This window comes from Cupressus sempervirens, chromosome 6 (genome assembly GCF_028749045.1).
Source record: "Cupressus sempervirens isolate cs-2001-9-10 chromosome 6, ASM2874904v1, whole genome shotgun sequence".
NCBI lineage: Eukaryota > Viridiplantae > Streptophyta > Pinopsida > Cupressales > Cupressaceae > Cupressus > Cupressus sempervirens.
The window spans coordinates 94,718,654-94,736,821 of record NC_143123.1 but is presented as its reverse complement, the minus strand read 5'-3'; positions in this window follow the sequence as shown (position 1 = coordinate 94,736,821).

The following is an 18,168-nucleotide window of genomic DNA, read 5'->3' as shown; positions in this document are numbered from 1 at the left end:
TTTTGGTGAACCCAAGAAATATTCCAATAGTTAAGAATATAGCTCCAAACTTGTTGACTGTAAGTGAATTCAAAAACAAGTGATCTCTATCTTCAAAACCTTCTTTACAAAGACTGCACCTGTTAACCACATTAATGCCTCTCTTTTGCAGATTGTCCAAAGTTAGAATTTTATTTTGAAGTAGGATCCAATAAAAGATATTTATTATTGGTATAAGACCCTTAATCCATGCTTTTGTCCAAAAAGGTTGATTACCTTTATCTTTTGAATTGAAAACAGAGGAAACTTTGAATTGTCCACTAGGATCAGCACTCCATATCATCTTATCCTCTTGAAAGGGATGCAAGGAAAAGGCATTCAACATTATTTGGATAATTTGAAAAACTTGGTTAACCTCAATAAGGTTGACCCAATTATTATTATGTTAAGAGTGTTCCACAAGAGTCCCAAAAAATTGTTTGCATCTGTCAACTTGAGTTCTATCCTCAAATTCCTCAATCATGGGGTGATCCTTTATCCAAGTATCATCCCAAAATTTGACTTTTAACCCATTTCCAATTTTCCAAGAGCAACCTTTACTTAGGGTATTCTTAGTTCCCTGAACAACCCCCCAAATAGTAGAAGGGGAAAGAACATCAGGAGAAGACAAAAATTCAAATAAAGAATGAGCATAAAAGAGATATTTATGTTTCCATATTGTACTCCATTCCTTTTCATCATTATATACTCTCCATCCTTGTTTAGCCAAAAGAGCTCTATTTATACTTCATATTGATCCAATTCCCAGGCCACCTTCCCGAATAGGTTGACAGATTTGATCCTAGGCTATCAAAGCCATTCTCTTTCTTTCCTTAGTCCCAAACCAAAGAAAGTTTCTTTGGATTTTTTCAATAGTATCTACAAAATTTGCTAGAATTCTAAAAGGACTCAAAGCATAAGTAGGAATACTTTGAAGGCAAGCTTTAAGGAGGGTAATTTTACCCACTTGACTTAGAAAGTTTCCCTTCTAGCCAACCAATTTCTTGTTAAACTTCTTTATGAGATCTTCCCAAAAAGAGTCTAGAACTTTAAGTCCCAAAGAGAGACCCAAATAAATACAGGGAAAAGATCATATTGAACACCCTAGAATTTTAGCAATTTTGTTCTTTCTTGGAACAGGGGTGTTAATAAAAACAATGAGCTCTTATTCGAATTAATCAATTGACTTGAACCAGAGGACTACAAATTAAGGGCTTTCTTAAGGTTTCTAGCTTCCTCGACTTCAACTTTACCAATAAATAAAGTGTCATCAACAAATTGACCATGAGAACAAGTAAGAGGTTGAGAAGAAGGTTGAAAACCTTTAATATCCCCTTGCAAAACTAGTTTCCCAATATATCTTCCCAAGCAATCAGCCATAATAATAAAGAGGATAGGGGATAAGGGATCTCCCTGTCTTAATCCTCTGGAGGGGCTGACGAATTTAGAAGAGCATCCAATCACTAAAACAACAATAGAAGTAGTAGAAATCAGCTGAGATATGACTCTTACAATCTTGTGGTTAAATCCAAAAGCCTACAAAATCTTAACAGGAAACCCCATTCAACTCTATCATAGGCCTTCACAATATCAACTTTCATGATGAACCCTTGTTTGTTAGAGCAAGATAAGGAATGAATGATCTCATAAGAAGTAATAAAAAAATTAAGAATTTTCCTTCCTAGGATAAAACCATTTTTTTGATCAACAATAAGAGAAGGAAGCACCAAAAGGAACTTGGACGTGAGAACCTTTGAAATAATCTTATAAAATGACTTACATAGACTAATAGGTCTGAACTGGTTTGGAGAATTAGCCCCAATATTTTTAGGAATAAGACACAGGAAGGTAGAGTTGATCTCCTTAAGCATTCTTTAGCCCCAAAGAATTCCTTTACAACATCACATACATCTCTTCCAACCAGATACCAAGCCTTCTGAAAATAGAACATAGGAAAACCATCTGGTCTTGGAGACTTATCCCCTCCTAATGAGGTAACAACTTTAAAAATCTCTTCTTCCTTAGGAATGGATCCTAACAATTTGTTTTGTTCTTCAGTAATTAAAGAAGGGATCACCTTCAAGAGATCTTCTTGGTGACTAGCAAGAATATTAGGATAACCTTCAAGTGATCTTTGTCAACATTGTTACTTTCAAACTTTCATAAAAAATAATATTATTGTTGGAAGTTTGAGAAGTTTGAAAAATCTAGAAAGAGAAATAAAAAATATAATATAAAAGAGTAAGCAAAATATAAAGATAAGTGTATTTTGAATTAATAATTATTTAATATCTATTTTTAACTATTCAACTGATTTTATACAATAGGATGTTTATTTTGATAAATTTTTTATTTTTAAAAAGTACTTAACAAATTCAAAATCTTTCAACTTAAATAAAAACTTGAAAATCTTATCCAATATCACACAATTTTTAAAATAAAAAAAAATTATATTAATGTTGAATAATTTAAATTTAATTAATTTTTTTTATACTTCTAAATCAATTAAAGTATTCTATTTAGAACAATTTATTATAAAATATCATTGTTATAATTATCATTTTTACTAACCTTATCTTCTATTTAAGTTGACAAACTTAGTTGATATAAAACACCATTTATTAAATTAAATTTTGCCATTTTTAAAAAAAAATTGTTTAGAACATTATTGAAAAAACATTATAATTATGAATTTTATTTAACCTTCTTTTGTTTTTTTAAGGCAATTGCTATCTTTGATGGGGATAACTCACTTTCTTTGCTAAGAAAAAACTAGGAATTTTTTTTTTTCTAGTGAAAGCCCTATCCTTAGATTTCTAATATCTGTATGCTTCATTTTGCTTGTCTTTGCTTCACAATTTCTCTCCTCCTTCAATCTTCTAATTTTCGTGCCTCTTCTTCATTCTCCCCTATTCACTCACTTTCTTTTTGCTCTCCAAATGTTGTAGAGAAGCTTAAACAGGTTCCCAAGCATTGTCTCTTTTGTCCATTTTTCCATTCATGTGAAGATCTTCTACATAAAAAAGGAGAGCTCTCTCCAACAAATATGTCCTACACTGCAACTTATTCAACATGTTAGTAAGGCCATATCACCTGCAAGAAATAGCAATCCAAATATAATCATGTCAAAATCTTGCTTCAACTCCCAAAAATCACATATAAATGCATGACGAAATCTAACAATCATTTCATTCAATGTGCTCAAATCTAACAATACTTTGTCCATCTTCTATTTAGTTGGAAAAACAATTGCTCTATTTATGTATATTCTTGGATATAGTATAAACTAGAATACACACTACCCATCCTTCAAATTAAGAATGAATGGTACTATGAAAAATGGAAATTTGGAAGAATAGAATTTGACTTCAACTAAAATTAGGTACTGAAATACCTTCCTCTTTACTACTTGATCTCATATTCGTGAACTACTTCAAAGTATTTTTTTCCTCAAATAAATTGTCACAGAACTCTACTTTGAGCTTAAGTTGTTGAAATCTAGGACTCCAATTCTTGTCACTACCTTTTTAGACACTCAAAATTTAAATTTCAACCAAGAATAGCTGGTTTGTGAACAAAAGATTAACCATTTTACATTCATATTTATGAAATATGGATTGTTAAATTGACTAATAGGTTGCATCAAAATGCCAAAAGAAGCTTGATGCTATCATAAATTTTTAGGAAAACTAAATATACGAGACACCTAATATCCATGTTCTAGAATCAAACCATAGCAAACAAATTTAACAGTGAAGATGCACAAATAGTACACAATAAAAATAAAAGGCAAGCATTCAATTTGTATACTGAAAATGTAAATTATATGTCCTAAATGAAACAAAAAATGTTCATAGGACACTAGATAATATTTTAACAACCCGACCTAATAACTAAATATTCCTAATTCATATTGAACACTAATTCCTAATAGAATCACCATTTTCATTTAAATGACAATGCTAGTTTCAATTTATTCATGACAAGATATAATATATAAATTGTTTGTCCTGATGGGAAGAAAGTTGACAACATTTCAACAAGCCTTTTCTACCACTTGGTTTAGAAATTATGTCATCAAAATCCTGAAGTTCAAAGTTTGCAGTATATTTTACGTTAAGACATGCCCAAAGAAAATGACACCTTACAATATCCAATAAGCACCTGTTTTACATAATATATTGTATCCCTTCTTGAAATAAAAAAGTTAGCTCCTCTATCCACTACCATTGCAAATCACCTATAAAAAACTATCAATGATAACAAGAGAAACTTAAAACATCAAGCATGTAACTTCCATGGGCTTTGCCATTTCTTCTAAAGGATATTTTTCTATAGATAAGCCAATAAAAAGTGATAACAAGATTTTAACATTATGCTATGATTTATAATTAGATTGCATGAGATTTTTTTTGTTTACATGTTTCCAGTCACTCTCTTTTATCACCATCACTTTCCTCCTATTGTTGAGATTTGATTCTACTAGTTATCATTCATTTGAAGAGAACTCTACTCATATCTACATATTCGCTTAAGCAATAGGATGAATGCTTATTGTGTAATGCTACATATCGAAAGATATTATACAAGCATATTAGGAACTGTGAACCTCATGCACAATGCCACACAAAATATTGGGTGATGTGTCTCTTGACCTTGTGACTTGACTCTATTCCATCTATCCAACCTTATTTTCCTTCAAATTTCCTAGGCTAGAAAATAAATAAACTACTGGGAAAAAAGATTAGATCTAACGAAAAATGGCAATTGAAAATTAATAATTCTATTTAATGATTTTTTTGAATCAACCTTAGATTAAATGAAAAATGGCAAAGTGTGCACAATTTCCAAAATATAAATTAATATCAAATATAACATCAAATTTTTTAATTCTGACTAATAATTAGATTCTTACAACATCGTATAAACCATATCTCCAAAATAATAAATATAATCATATATATAGAGAGAATCAACAAGAAGATCATATATAGAATACCTTCTTTCAAATTTATCCTAATGAAATCATTTATCATGTGGCATTTGCAAGCATCCATGAGTTTTTGAAATGCAATGGCCACCACAGACATGTGCAAAATGTGAGACTGGATATTGAGGTAGAGAATATGTACGCTGATGGCTTTCATAAAATAATTTATAGAATGGTGATAAAAAATTTGATAAGATACCTTAAAAGTTAGAATGCTAAAGCATAGAGAGTGTGTCCAATTGTTTGACAAAATGCCTTTGAATGGGCTATCAAATTATTTAGCATAGAGATTGCATGAAATCAATTATTTGATAAAACACCTTCAAAGGGTGAATGCTTAAGCATTTGTTTGACAAAATACCTTGAATGTGTGAGTCCTTATTCAATGGTATTTAAATATGCTTCTCTTAGAAAATAGAAACATGTGTTGGCTTGAAAGCTTCAGACATTTTGTTGGAGCAAAGTTAAGAGTCAAAATAAAAGCTATAGATAGAGCCAAAGTTAAAGAAAACATTCTATGAGGGCCAATCTAAGAGTATACAGGTTAAAAATAACAATGCCAAGGTAAGAGTCAAGAAAAATATCTTAAATAAAATAATCACCATTGAAGAGATCCATTGTATCAGAATCAAACATGTGCCACATAATAGGTCAAGGGAAGGCTAAACCAACCATTTAAATGAACCTCATATTTGTTTGTTTCCAACCATTAATTGTTCCACAATCTACATTTTTTTCTGTCTTTAGGGAAAAAATGGTGAACTCCAATTGGCAAGGCTATGTAGAAACAAATGTCAAGGCTCCACTAGAGGTCTTATGGAAGATAAAAATTGATTATTATGAGCTAAAGAAGTGGTTTCTATGAATGAAATCATGTAAAGGAGTGGAAGGAGCAACTAAACAAGGGATAGGCTCTATGTCGCACTATGTAATAAGTTTTCTATCTGATGAGGTGTGTAATTATTTAAATTTTCATAGAGGAGCTCATTGCTCAAAATGATACTATATCATGGAGTCTTCTATGGTGACAATGGTTAAATCCTTGACTGAGACTTCACTCATTTCCTTCAATAGTTTGATCTTGGAGAAAAAGTTTGTTTCCATTTACTTCAGGGAATTTTCATTTCGGTCTTCATTCCCCATAATTTTGACATCAATGCATTTAATATCAGTCATGAGGACTTCTTTTAGACACCCCACCTCTTTTAGTAGTTCAGAGCATTCTTCTAATCCTTATTTCATCATTATGTTCCTCCATTCTAGGTTAGCTCTGGTGATGAATAGAAAATCAACATCGAACTTGGTTTCTAAATCTTCATTCAAGAATTTGTCTATGTTGTATTCCTAAACCTCTGTAATGTTAATGACATACTCATACCATTTAATCTTTTTAGATTCCAAGGTGTTCATCTTTGATTCAAGGGCAATCATTAATTAATTAGCTCTTGCACTGGTATTTGTAAAGTGAGAAATAACTGGTCACTTGGGCATGAACTACATTCAACCATTCACCATAGGCTTGAGAAATGGAACGATCCCTTTTGACATGTTCAATAAAACTCTTATTTAGGGGAGATTCAACATTGATGATAGAAATGACAGTAGGAAGACCTTTTGCATTTGGGCTTTGAATTTTGTGAATGTATTCGACCATTTTTTTGTAGCGATTGCTTTAGCTCTTGCTTATCCCTCAGATCTTTCCATATGCACTGGGAAATCCTAGAGTTCCTAGTGCTCCATATCTTCATATCTATTGCTCTAGAGGTAGGGCCAAGGACAAATTTTTCAATTGTATAATCTTGAGGCTGAATTTTATCTATACTTTTCTTAGTCATTGGCTTCATTGCTTCTGCTACCTATTGCCCTATATTCTCATCAATATTTAACATAGTTTCAATCTTTTCCTTTTTGGCTTTACAAGTCTTCCCAAGACATTTTCTTGCCATATTGCTCACTGGGAGATTTTCTGACACTATACTCCTTTTCTTACTCATTGATAACTCGAACCAATTAGGGACAAAAGGATTCTCTCTAGGAGGAGGAGTTTGTAGCATGGGCAATGAACTGAGTACCATTGCACTCAGAGTGTTAAATCCTTCTATTACTTTTTGATTCCCCTATTCCATTTCACCAATTAGGGTTTAAACAAAGCTTTCTTTCCTTAAGTCAAGATCAATTGTTACTGATATATCACAAGTCTCATTCAATCTACTCATTTGTTCCTGCTTCATCTTGCTACATGAATGAGTCCACTTGATGGAAGGAGGGAGATGAAGTGAACCTTGAACATAGTGTTCAGGCTCAACACTTGACTTCAAATTTCCTATAGCAAGAGAAGGAACAACTTCATTAGTACCAAGAACAACTAAGGGTGAATCAGAACTATCATGAACCTTTTGACCACTACAAGCCACTGATTTTGACTGCTTCTTGCTTATGATCCATTGTTTAGTTCTCATTAGGACAGATAGGGTTATTGTATGTAGATTATCCTCCTCTAGCATCGTCTATTCAATTTCTAGCAATGGGTAAGCTTCCACTTGCTCAATTTAAGTTGGGTCAAGGTCAAAAATTTCTTCATCTGCTTCTTCAATTAACCTAGAAGTATCTAGTGGGAGATTGAAATCTTTGATCTGTGCTAGAGAAAACCTAGACCATAGCCTCCTCCTAACCTCAAAATCATCTTGAAAATTAGCCCAAAAATATTCTAAATGGGGAACATGGAGAGTAGAGGAACCTAGCTCAGAGTCCCTTAGGGAAAACTGTTGAATGTCAAAGTTCGGTCTAGTGGAATAGGTTAATAGGTTCATAGATTTAATCTCAACTTTAAGCTTAAGGGCATATTGTATTGTCCTGCATTTGTAATGCCTGAGTTTGACAAGGTATAACCATAATTTTTTTGAGTTTTATAATTCTTGTCAACATCCACCAATTGTCTACATATCTCAATCAACACAAAATGATCTAGGCAGTGACGAGGTAACCTTAGAGGCTTTCCCTCATATCATCTAATACTGAGGTAGGTAAACTTGGGTAATTGATTAAAGAAACTACCGTATCCTCTGTCAACCTCACATTCTCTTTCCCTTGCAATTCAAACACCAATTTACTGAGGAAAGTGTCTTGAACTATTTAAAAACCTTCAGGGTTTTTATTCTTCCGCAAGAGAGGATAATGCTCATAAATAGGCATGCTTGGATTTTAGTCTGAGTGTGGTAAACCCTTCCATTTTCTACCACAAGCTAGGATATAAAGAAAATAGGAGGTCATATAAAAAGTAGAAATTCCAAAAGCCTAAGAAAGTTCTTCTTGTAACCTAGTAGTTATGATATCCATCCAATCGATGAATTTATCTTCTCCAAAGATTGTCTACATGAAAAAGTACATCCAATTCTCCCAATGAAAAGCATGTGGGTTCCCATTCAATCCATTCAGTAGCATAATGACATACTTAATCTTAGGGATTATGTATTCTATGGTCAATGGACATGGAAGGCAGGAACCCACTCTCTCGGATTTGGAAAGCCAACCCTTTGCAATTGTATTATGAAATTTAGTGACATCCATGGAGAATTATGTGTAGGAAAAACTAATGGTCTATTCTCCATAGATTTCATGTGAAGGGATTCTCAGTGCACTCATAATGGCAACTCAGCTAACATACACTAGGACTTCACCGTTAAAGGCATAGATACACTTTTTAGTTGCATTATACCTATCTTTGCATGCTAGGACTAATTTTGGATAGGGGAAAGCTTTAGGGAAAGTAGACACTTGCAACAAACCACTATCTAAGACTTTCTAAGATATCAAACTAGGTTTTGGGTTTGAAAATCTAGCTAATAGTTTACCCATATCTTCTTTTGCAAGGAAAGTGTCTTCAATGTTAGGCAGGACACTACTTATAACAAACTCCCTAACCTTATCAGGTAACTTAGGGTGGAATGTAGTATCCATGACATGAAGGTTAACTAGAATGAAGCAAAACTAAAAGAATGCTGAATCTTTAAGATAATGCAAGAAAGAAATTACACCTAAAAAAAGAAGGGCTATAGACTCATCGTGTTGAGTGCATGGAAGCTTGCTGAAACAAAATGCTTAAGCTACCACTGTGCATTTCCAGATGAGACAAAACAATCTTTAATAAAAGTAGTAATGAAAAAGGAACGAAAAATGAGGTAGCTTCCTTTTAAAACATAAAATTTGGACTTAAAGCATGCAAACGGCTGATAAGACCAGCAACGAGACAAGTATCTTCAATGATCAAAAGATCACCCAAGTTCTGCACATGCCACAACATGCCATGCCATCATTACTTTTAACTCCCAATTAATGCATATCTTTCGATAGATTTTTTTAAAAAGTTGTGGTCCTATTGAGCTACCAACCTGGACATGTGGCACCGAAGGCACCATTCTCTTTGACCAAGTGAACATGAACAATTTAACTACAAAATAGTTCAATGTTCAAGTTGAGAAGTCACAATATATTGGAAACTATGCTCTATGACAAAAAAGACTAGACACAAAGGCATACTTGTGAACTTTGAACCTTGAACAAAGTATTGAATATTCAAGTTCAACTTCAATGATGAGAAAAAGTATCCTTGGGATGAATGATTTTCCTGACTTGACCAAATAAAACTAATGAACTTATGAACCATGAACCTTGAACAAAGTGTTCAATGTTCAAGTTTAGAGATTTGTTCGACCGAAAGACTTGAAAACAAAGAATGCTGAACAAGTTAATGTGGACCATTCATGGGTAACAATTGTCTTTGACTAGGGATTCAAACTATAAGGGATTGAAAAGGAACTAAGACATCTCTAGTTTCACACTAAAACTAAAAAAACAAGAAGGAACCTAGCCTAAGACACAACAAAACACAAAGGAGCCTAATCTAAGACGCAACAAAATTGCAAGGTAGAAGAGAAAAAACTAAAGTTGGAAAGGCTTCAAATCCTGTCCATTATAAGACAGGGGTAAATTATGCATGTCGTCAACATCTTATCCACCTTTTTAAAAATTGCGTCAGCCACCCTTGGATTTAACCACCCTTGGATTGACATTTCTAAGCTTTTGACGAAAAGGACAACTTTTGATTTTAAGGGAATCTAATGTTTGAACTTACTTTGGAAAAAATCTTTTAAATCTTCATAGGACCAAGCGAACACATCACCAAACTCTTTCAGTAGCTTCAAGAATCTATTTCTTTCTAACTCATTGCAACATTTACCTTAGTTAACCAACTTAGGATTATCTTCTAAACCAATTTTCACCTTTTCACATCCACCCAAAATTTTGCTCTGCCGCCTTCACATTTTTACTAAAATCATAATCCCTTCAATCAAAAAGTGACTCCAATGTGACTAGGCCTTTAAGGATGTGGGTTCCCTTCAATTGAATGAAACTATTTTCAAGATCATTTCAAAAGTTTGGATGAGGAATCATAAGGGATGTTGAGTTGACCAATGAATCCACTTTGGTATTGTACTCTTTAGGCATAGATTCTATGGAAAATTCTTCAAAAACTTTAATCTCATCCCAGAACCTATTTCTATAGTTCCTCAACCTAGGATTCTTTACAACAAAGATATTTTGTACTTGTTTGACCACAAGTTCAACATCTCACTTAGCTCTTAACATCTTAACCCATTTCATTTTGGCTTCTTCAATACCTAGGAGTAAAGCTTCATACTCTGTGGTATTGTTTATGTTCTCAAGCTCAAGCTTGAAAGCTTTAGGAATAATCTCACCTAAAGGTGTAATTAGAACAACTCTAGTACTTGAGCCAATTGAAGCACAACTGTTGTCAAAATCCAAAGTCCACAAACCTTCTTTGGACACTTCTCTTGAACTTGTTAACACCTTAGATGAACCAAAATAATTAGAAAAATTAGATTCAGTGTACAAGATATGGGATCTAGGATCTTTAGATGCCATGACTATGTATTTGGCTTTACTTTCAAGTTTAAGCACAACTTTCTTATCCCCAATTGGAATGGTATCCTGAGACCAATCTAAGACCAATCTAATCTTACCTCCCCACCCAAGTCTTTACAAAAATTTTTACTTAGAAGTATCCCATAGCTTGCAGGAATATATGTGACTAGGATGGTTAATTTGAACCTTTTGTTAGGGAATTTAGCTAGATCTACTTGTGCATATTTTATCTGTCCCATAAGAGGAACTTGTTTGGAACCCATGACATAGAATTTACCAAGGTTTTGGTCAAAGGTAGGGCAAGGGATTTATCCACCATAGTAGACATAATGTTGTTAGAGGCTCTAGAATCAATGACGCAATTGCTCAACCTATGACCATGGATGAATAGGGATACATAAAATGGGTTGGATTTTTCAACATTTGCATATGCTTGAGATGTCTCAGCATGACCAGATGTTTCAACATTATTGAGTCCTACAACAAGATCCATATTTGTTTTAAAATTGTTTCCTGAGCTATCTGATTGAACCAAAATTTTAACACACATCAGGATTAGATCTTAAATAATCAAAAGGAGAAACTTGAATTTGGGAGGACTTACAAAATTCCACTACATCAAACCCAGACTTGGGACCATTTTCTTTAGGTGTCCTTTCTTCTTGAGCTAGATTCCTTTGGATTTTGAATTCCCCCTTGCGTTGTCCAGCATGATCACACTATTTATTAGTAGGTATAGAAGAGGATGAAGAAGTAGGAGCCTTATCACTACAATTACTCCTGTTGAACATTGTACATGAAGGATCTTCTAGAGTAGTACATATGTCACCATCTCATTCTGAGTCAAACTCATAATCAAAGTAGTAACTTACAAAGTCACCAGGTTCTCCAAGGGATTCCTCATTGGTAGGCATTTCTTCTATAAATTCTTTATTGACTTCCATTTCTAGATAAGACAATCCATCATGCTCATCAGTCAAGTGAAATATACACTTACTTTCCTTCTTAGGAGAAGGTCCCTCAATTTCTAATCTCTAATTTCACGACATTATATGTGGTTGTCTTCCTTGTGCTCCTTGGTGATTAAAGTTCCTAGAGATATCATGATAAGTCATCCCATGCATCTTCCTTTTCATCTCAGAGACATCGTTCAATAATATTTGAACTACATAATCCATTAAACTAGAAGTGGATGCTTGATTTTGAGGATTCTACATCTTTCGTCTCCACTTCCCTGCAACCAAGAAGTCATCTTCTAACTCCATGACTAATCTTTGTGTTGCATCAACATCTGCCATTCTATTCCTTCTCAAGTGAAAAATTATGTTAGGGGGCATGGAATTCACAAAGAAATATTTTCTATTCTCATTATTAGGTCTCTTTGTGGTAGGGATCTTATACAAGATCTTGTTAAATTTGGCTATGAAGTCACACATGGGTTCTTGAACTTCCTTTTCGAGTTGTGAGAGTTGTAATAAAAGAGTATGCTCATCATCAATAGCTTTGAACCTAGCTTCAAAGGGAGTCCTCATGGAATCCTAGTTAGTAATAGACCCATTTGAAAGATGGTGGAACCAATCAATGATAACCTTTGTCAAAGTTTGTACAAACAATCTGACTGCAACATTTTCAGAGTTGACAACAATAACTTCATAGGTTGTGTTAAATGCATTTAGGTGTTTATCAATAGATTTCTTCCCATCCCCATTGAACTTAGGAAGAATATATTAGGATCCTTTAGGTATGGATCTGGATTAGGTCCCAAGGCTAAAGGTCCTACTTGAGAACCCCCAGGGTTTATGGCCATGGCTAAGAACTAGAAGTTGATAGGTTGGATATTAAAGTGTTTGGGGATGAGGGTTGTAGGCAAGACTAAAGTTTGCAAGGAAATGGCAACTGATTTAGGTTTTGTAGGAGAAGCAGGGTTACTTCTACACTTAGTTATTCCTTTCCTCTTATAAGTATGATCGGGGGCAAAATTTAGTGACTTTACAAATTCAAAAGATTCATCTATGGAGCCTTTATTTTTATCACCTTGGGTATACTTCCCCAACTAGTCTAACGAGGAAAAAACTTATTAATAGATTTATTGAGTAGGATTAGGATTCAAAGCTTGCTGAGCTAGTCTTCCTACAATTGCTTCTTCTTGAGTGACAGGTACCCCTCTAATTAGTTCAACTCTTTCTTCTTCGTCCAAAAGGACTTGACTAACTTGTAGATATTGTTCATTTTGATTCTTGCTATTCCAAGCTAGGTTATTTAGGTCAAAAATAATATTTTCTTGAGTATTGTCAAATCCTATACTAGGTTGAAGAACTAGGAAAATGTCTTGATGAGGCAAGTCCATTATTAATCAAATATCATTATTTTTCCCAGTAGAGTCACCAAAAATTTTTAGTGAATAGTTTTTCCTCCGAGTTATTTGAGTTTATATCAACAAGAAAAACAACTTTCACCACATATGAGGCTTGATTACTTACACAAACTCTCTATGTTTCAAAGGAACAACTCCCCTCTAGAATAATTTATCAATATAGCTCTTATTGTAAATGAATTATGGTAGTCATTCTTTTGACCCGAAAGAACTTAAGGAAAATGAAAACATCTTCTCATAACTACAAAAGAATGCTGCAGGTTTGAATAATTAATACTTAATACATGCCATATGACACATAGCTTAAAATTCTAGAATTGCGATCAAGCTCACCAAACCAAATAAAAGGAAATATAACTTCAACACAACTAATGAAATAACTTCTATGTAGGAATTAATTTCACATGAATTCCATCACTCAACAAGACAACCACACAATTATCAAATAGATGCACCAGATATGACCATACGATCAATTCTAATATCATTAACTTTATTGTTCATCAACAAAAAGAGAAACAACTAAACTTACTAGCAAAAAGAAAGATACTAAGTCCAAAGACTTGACCCTTTAGATCAATCAAATGATTACATATATAGCCATGTAGGGCTTTTCAAATTCTTTTAAAAAAGGTGACTCCTTAAGGAAATCCAAACATTTTAAACGAACAAAGTCTTAAAGAAAAGTTAACTAAAAATAGGAAAATGATGTAGGTGACTCTTCAATCATCCCCTAAGCTCTATTTGTATCACTGAAATTGGCATGAGGGTCCTGGGAGTTAGAGAAATCTCCATCATTTTCTTTCCAAACTCTGTGCATTACGAAGAAACCAACCAACCCCTGTTGTTGCAGGACACCTAGCTGCTCTAGTTGAAGCTTCCACATTTTCATAATCCTACAAATATGATCAAGCTTTTATCTTGTACATCCAATTGGTTGGTGTAGATGATCATCATCGAGTCTTCTTTGGTGATAATGGTTAAATCCTTGACTGAGACTTCACTCCTTTCCTTCAACAATTTGATCTTGGAGATAAAGGCTGCTTCCACTTCCTTCGGGGCTTTTTCATTCTAGTCTTCATTCCCCATAACCTTGACATAAATGCATTTAATATTAGTCACCAAGATTTCTTTCAGACACCCCACCTCTTTTAGCAGTTCAGGGCATTCTTCTAATCCCCGTTCCATCACTATGTTCCTCCATTGCTCGTTAGCTTTGGTGATGAATAGAAAATCAACATCAAACTTGGATTCTAAATTTTCATTCAAGAATATGTCTATGCTATATTCCTAAACCTCTGTAATTTCAATGACATACTCATGCCATTTAATATTTTTAGATTCCTAGGCATTCATCTCTACTTCAAGGGCAACCATCAATTTATTAGCTCTTGCATTGGTATTTGTAAAGTGAGAGAAATAACTAGTCACTTGTGTAGTGCCTGCCCCTAGTTTACATTTTCCTAGTTTACATTTTTACTATCATTGCCAAACTCTTTAATGCTAGTTTTATGTTTGATGATTAGTAGCATTATTTTGGGATTATCAGATATTTTTTCAGATTTAGTTGATATATGATGAGATTTCTTGGTACTTTATACTTCATGTATGCATGATGATTATTATAGTGTTTTCTTATGGATACTTACCCCATACTACGTGTGTATGGTGTACGTGTTTGTTTTCTTTATGTATGGTGTTTTTGATGTGGTTAAGGAAGGGAGTCGTAGTCACTTGCTAGTTGGGATCTACATGATGCACCACTTCGTGCCATTGCCTATTTAGCTTAGAATATTGTGTTTGTACATGTGTGGATTTTATGTAGGTTGCAAGTACCATGTATCGACTTCCCTGAATTGCTAGGATGAGCATACCCTATCACATTATCTCAATGGTAAGAGAGGGGAGATAAATTCTTAAGTCCAAATCCTAAATCTTTACGTCATTTGTCCTAGAAAATTAGGACAAGTATTTGAGTTGTGTACCCTTCGAATGCGTCGGATGACATTAATTCGTGATTATAACCCTTTAGTTTGATTTTGTATGTGTTTTTCTATGATGGGTTTTCATATTTTACTTTATGAGTCTTTGGTGAATTTTCTATTAATTAAGTCTAATTAAAAGATTAAATTAATGACTTAATTTAATGGAAAATTATTATGATAGTTTTAATATTTAATCATATTTAATTAATTGAGAAAATAATTAAATAAAAAGAATTAAAATTGAAGATAAATCATAAGTATAAATTTGGAACATGATGATATTTAATTAATTTAATAATAATATATATAGAGTTTATTTTTAAATAAATGTTAAATAATATTATTATTTAATTTAATAAATAGTTATCAAATTTAACATTCAAAAATAAATTTAGAAGTGGAAAATAAATTAATTTATTAAAATTTCCTAATCGCATGATATGTGCATGAGATTAAATTTAATAAATTAATCAGAAAAGAAGTCAAGTAAAAATTAAATAAAGTAATTTAATTAATTAATGAATGTGCATGGAAAAGATAAAAGAAAGATAAATAAAAGTTAATAAAGAGATAAGGGTTGTGAGCAAGGAGTCCTCTCGAGGGAACACACAATTAGTGCTCCAATTTTAGGGAGAGAACTCCTTATCATAATTTGGGGGTTCATTTTTGAGGGACCACAAATTTTCACTAATACATTAGGCGTCAATTTGTGACACCAATTTGCGATGGCGGGCAAATGTTATGTGTTTTTGGCTTTTTATTTTCAATTATAGCTCGACAATGTTGCAATTGTGACGCCTGGCAAAGTATGTGTCAAAATTGCGACGTAGTCAGGCTATAATTGAAAAAAAAAACATTTGTCGCATTTTGTTCAAGTATACAATATATGCCATTTCAAACATTTCTACCCGTCATGTTTTCGTTGGTACAGAGCCAATGTGGGCAAGGGGATTGGAATGCTTTGAGAATTTGGATTTTGTTCAGGATTGAGATATGAATTTTCTTTAGGGTGTTTAGTGATCTTAAAATTTGAGCATTTTGGATTTGGAGAGGGTGTCCACTCAGGTGAGGAGATCGGTTCATTTGTCAGATGTTATTTGATTGCTTCAATTTTTGTTAAGATTGATACAAATGCAATGACATCTTGTATCAGATTTAGCGAGTGAGATTTGTTGTATCTTCATTTTGTTCTATTTCTTTTATGATTGTAGTGCCACAAACCCTCTAGTACCAGCTACAAAACCAACATACGTTTCTTCTTCCAGAATCTTGAACATACATTAACCACATTCCAAGGGAAAGCCTAGGTTTTGTAATGTATAGAGTAGCTGGTTGAAGGAAGGGTGATTGGTAGGAAGAAGGGTCTCACTGCCAATGTCTGGTATTTACATATCTCCGTTTTTTTTAATGTTAATTGTTATGCATACAAGAATGTAGAGTTGTAGTTTTTTTAAATCAGTTATATGTTAGTTTGAGATATTGTATTATTTTCCCCATAAGTTTTCCTATGTTAAGAACTATTCATTCTATATGTTAGCTATAAAAAGAATTCAATCATGTATATAAGAATGTTTTCTTCCCATCTTGTGCTTCATTCTCCTTAATGTGCGATGGTATTGTCCTTTTCTATTTACCCTTTCATGTGATCTATTTTATTCCTTAGGAACTCCAATCCATGCCGATCCCTCTAGATTTCTTTTTAGGATACTCCTACGATGGTTATACTTCATATCCACCAATGTATTGATTGCTTCTCATTCATAACCCAATACTCACAATAATCTTGAATTAATGCAATTGTGGGTTTGTTCAAATTTGTGACAAGAAATATTGTAATATTCAGAAGAAATTGTTCTTTCACTAAAGAGAAGGCATAGGAAATGAAAGTTACTTTGATACCATGATAATAATATGAATAAATTGATAATAAAAAATTATTAATTTGAAGGCCGATACTTATATTTCTATTGCTGCTTGTTTTATATGTTTTCTAAGTCAGCCCTCATACTAATATATATACGAACAACCACTTAAAAGTCAAACTTTATTAGTAATGACCATTCATACAAATGGTGATCATTCATAATGAAAATTAATTATAATTATGTTTATAACTTTATATATATGCATGTATGTATGTATGTATGTTTATTATTTCCACATATATATTAAATATACAAATATATATACAAACTCATATCCATTCCAAATAATAACCAATATAGTTCATATAGAATTCAAGATTAATTTTATATTAATCCATTACTGATTTGACTGAAGCTATAACACTGATAGCAATATCATAGATTCATGAATTCAAATACAATTGGCCACAAACAATACAGGCTTATAGAACATATAGGTATATACCTATGCTCCACAATATAATGGCCCGCCTAGGGAAAGACATGAAAAATAGAAAACTGCATTTTTTCAACCCAAAAAAGATATAATACACTATACAGTGAATGCCCTCAAAAGGCTGTGAAGCACTGTGGGAGTTCAAGAAAATGGCATGTTTATTCAATAAACCCTAGTTCTGGCAGTGAACAGGCTAGTGGGTTTGGAATTTTATTACATTGTGCCAAACTATTCACAAAGATCTACCGAAACACATAGAGAAAGGAATCAAAGCAAACTAACTAAGAATAACAAGAAAATGTGAATTTCAATTCATATTAAGGTAGTTTCTCGAGTTGCAAGCCAGACTGTGACAAAATTGCAGTGTAAATGCTATTGCTTGCTATTAAGGTTTGAGAAAAACCTCAACCAACACATACACTAGGCCTTGGATGACCTTATATATCTCCATATGCCATGTTCCAACTGTTGGAACTAACCCATAACCACCTTTGGAG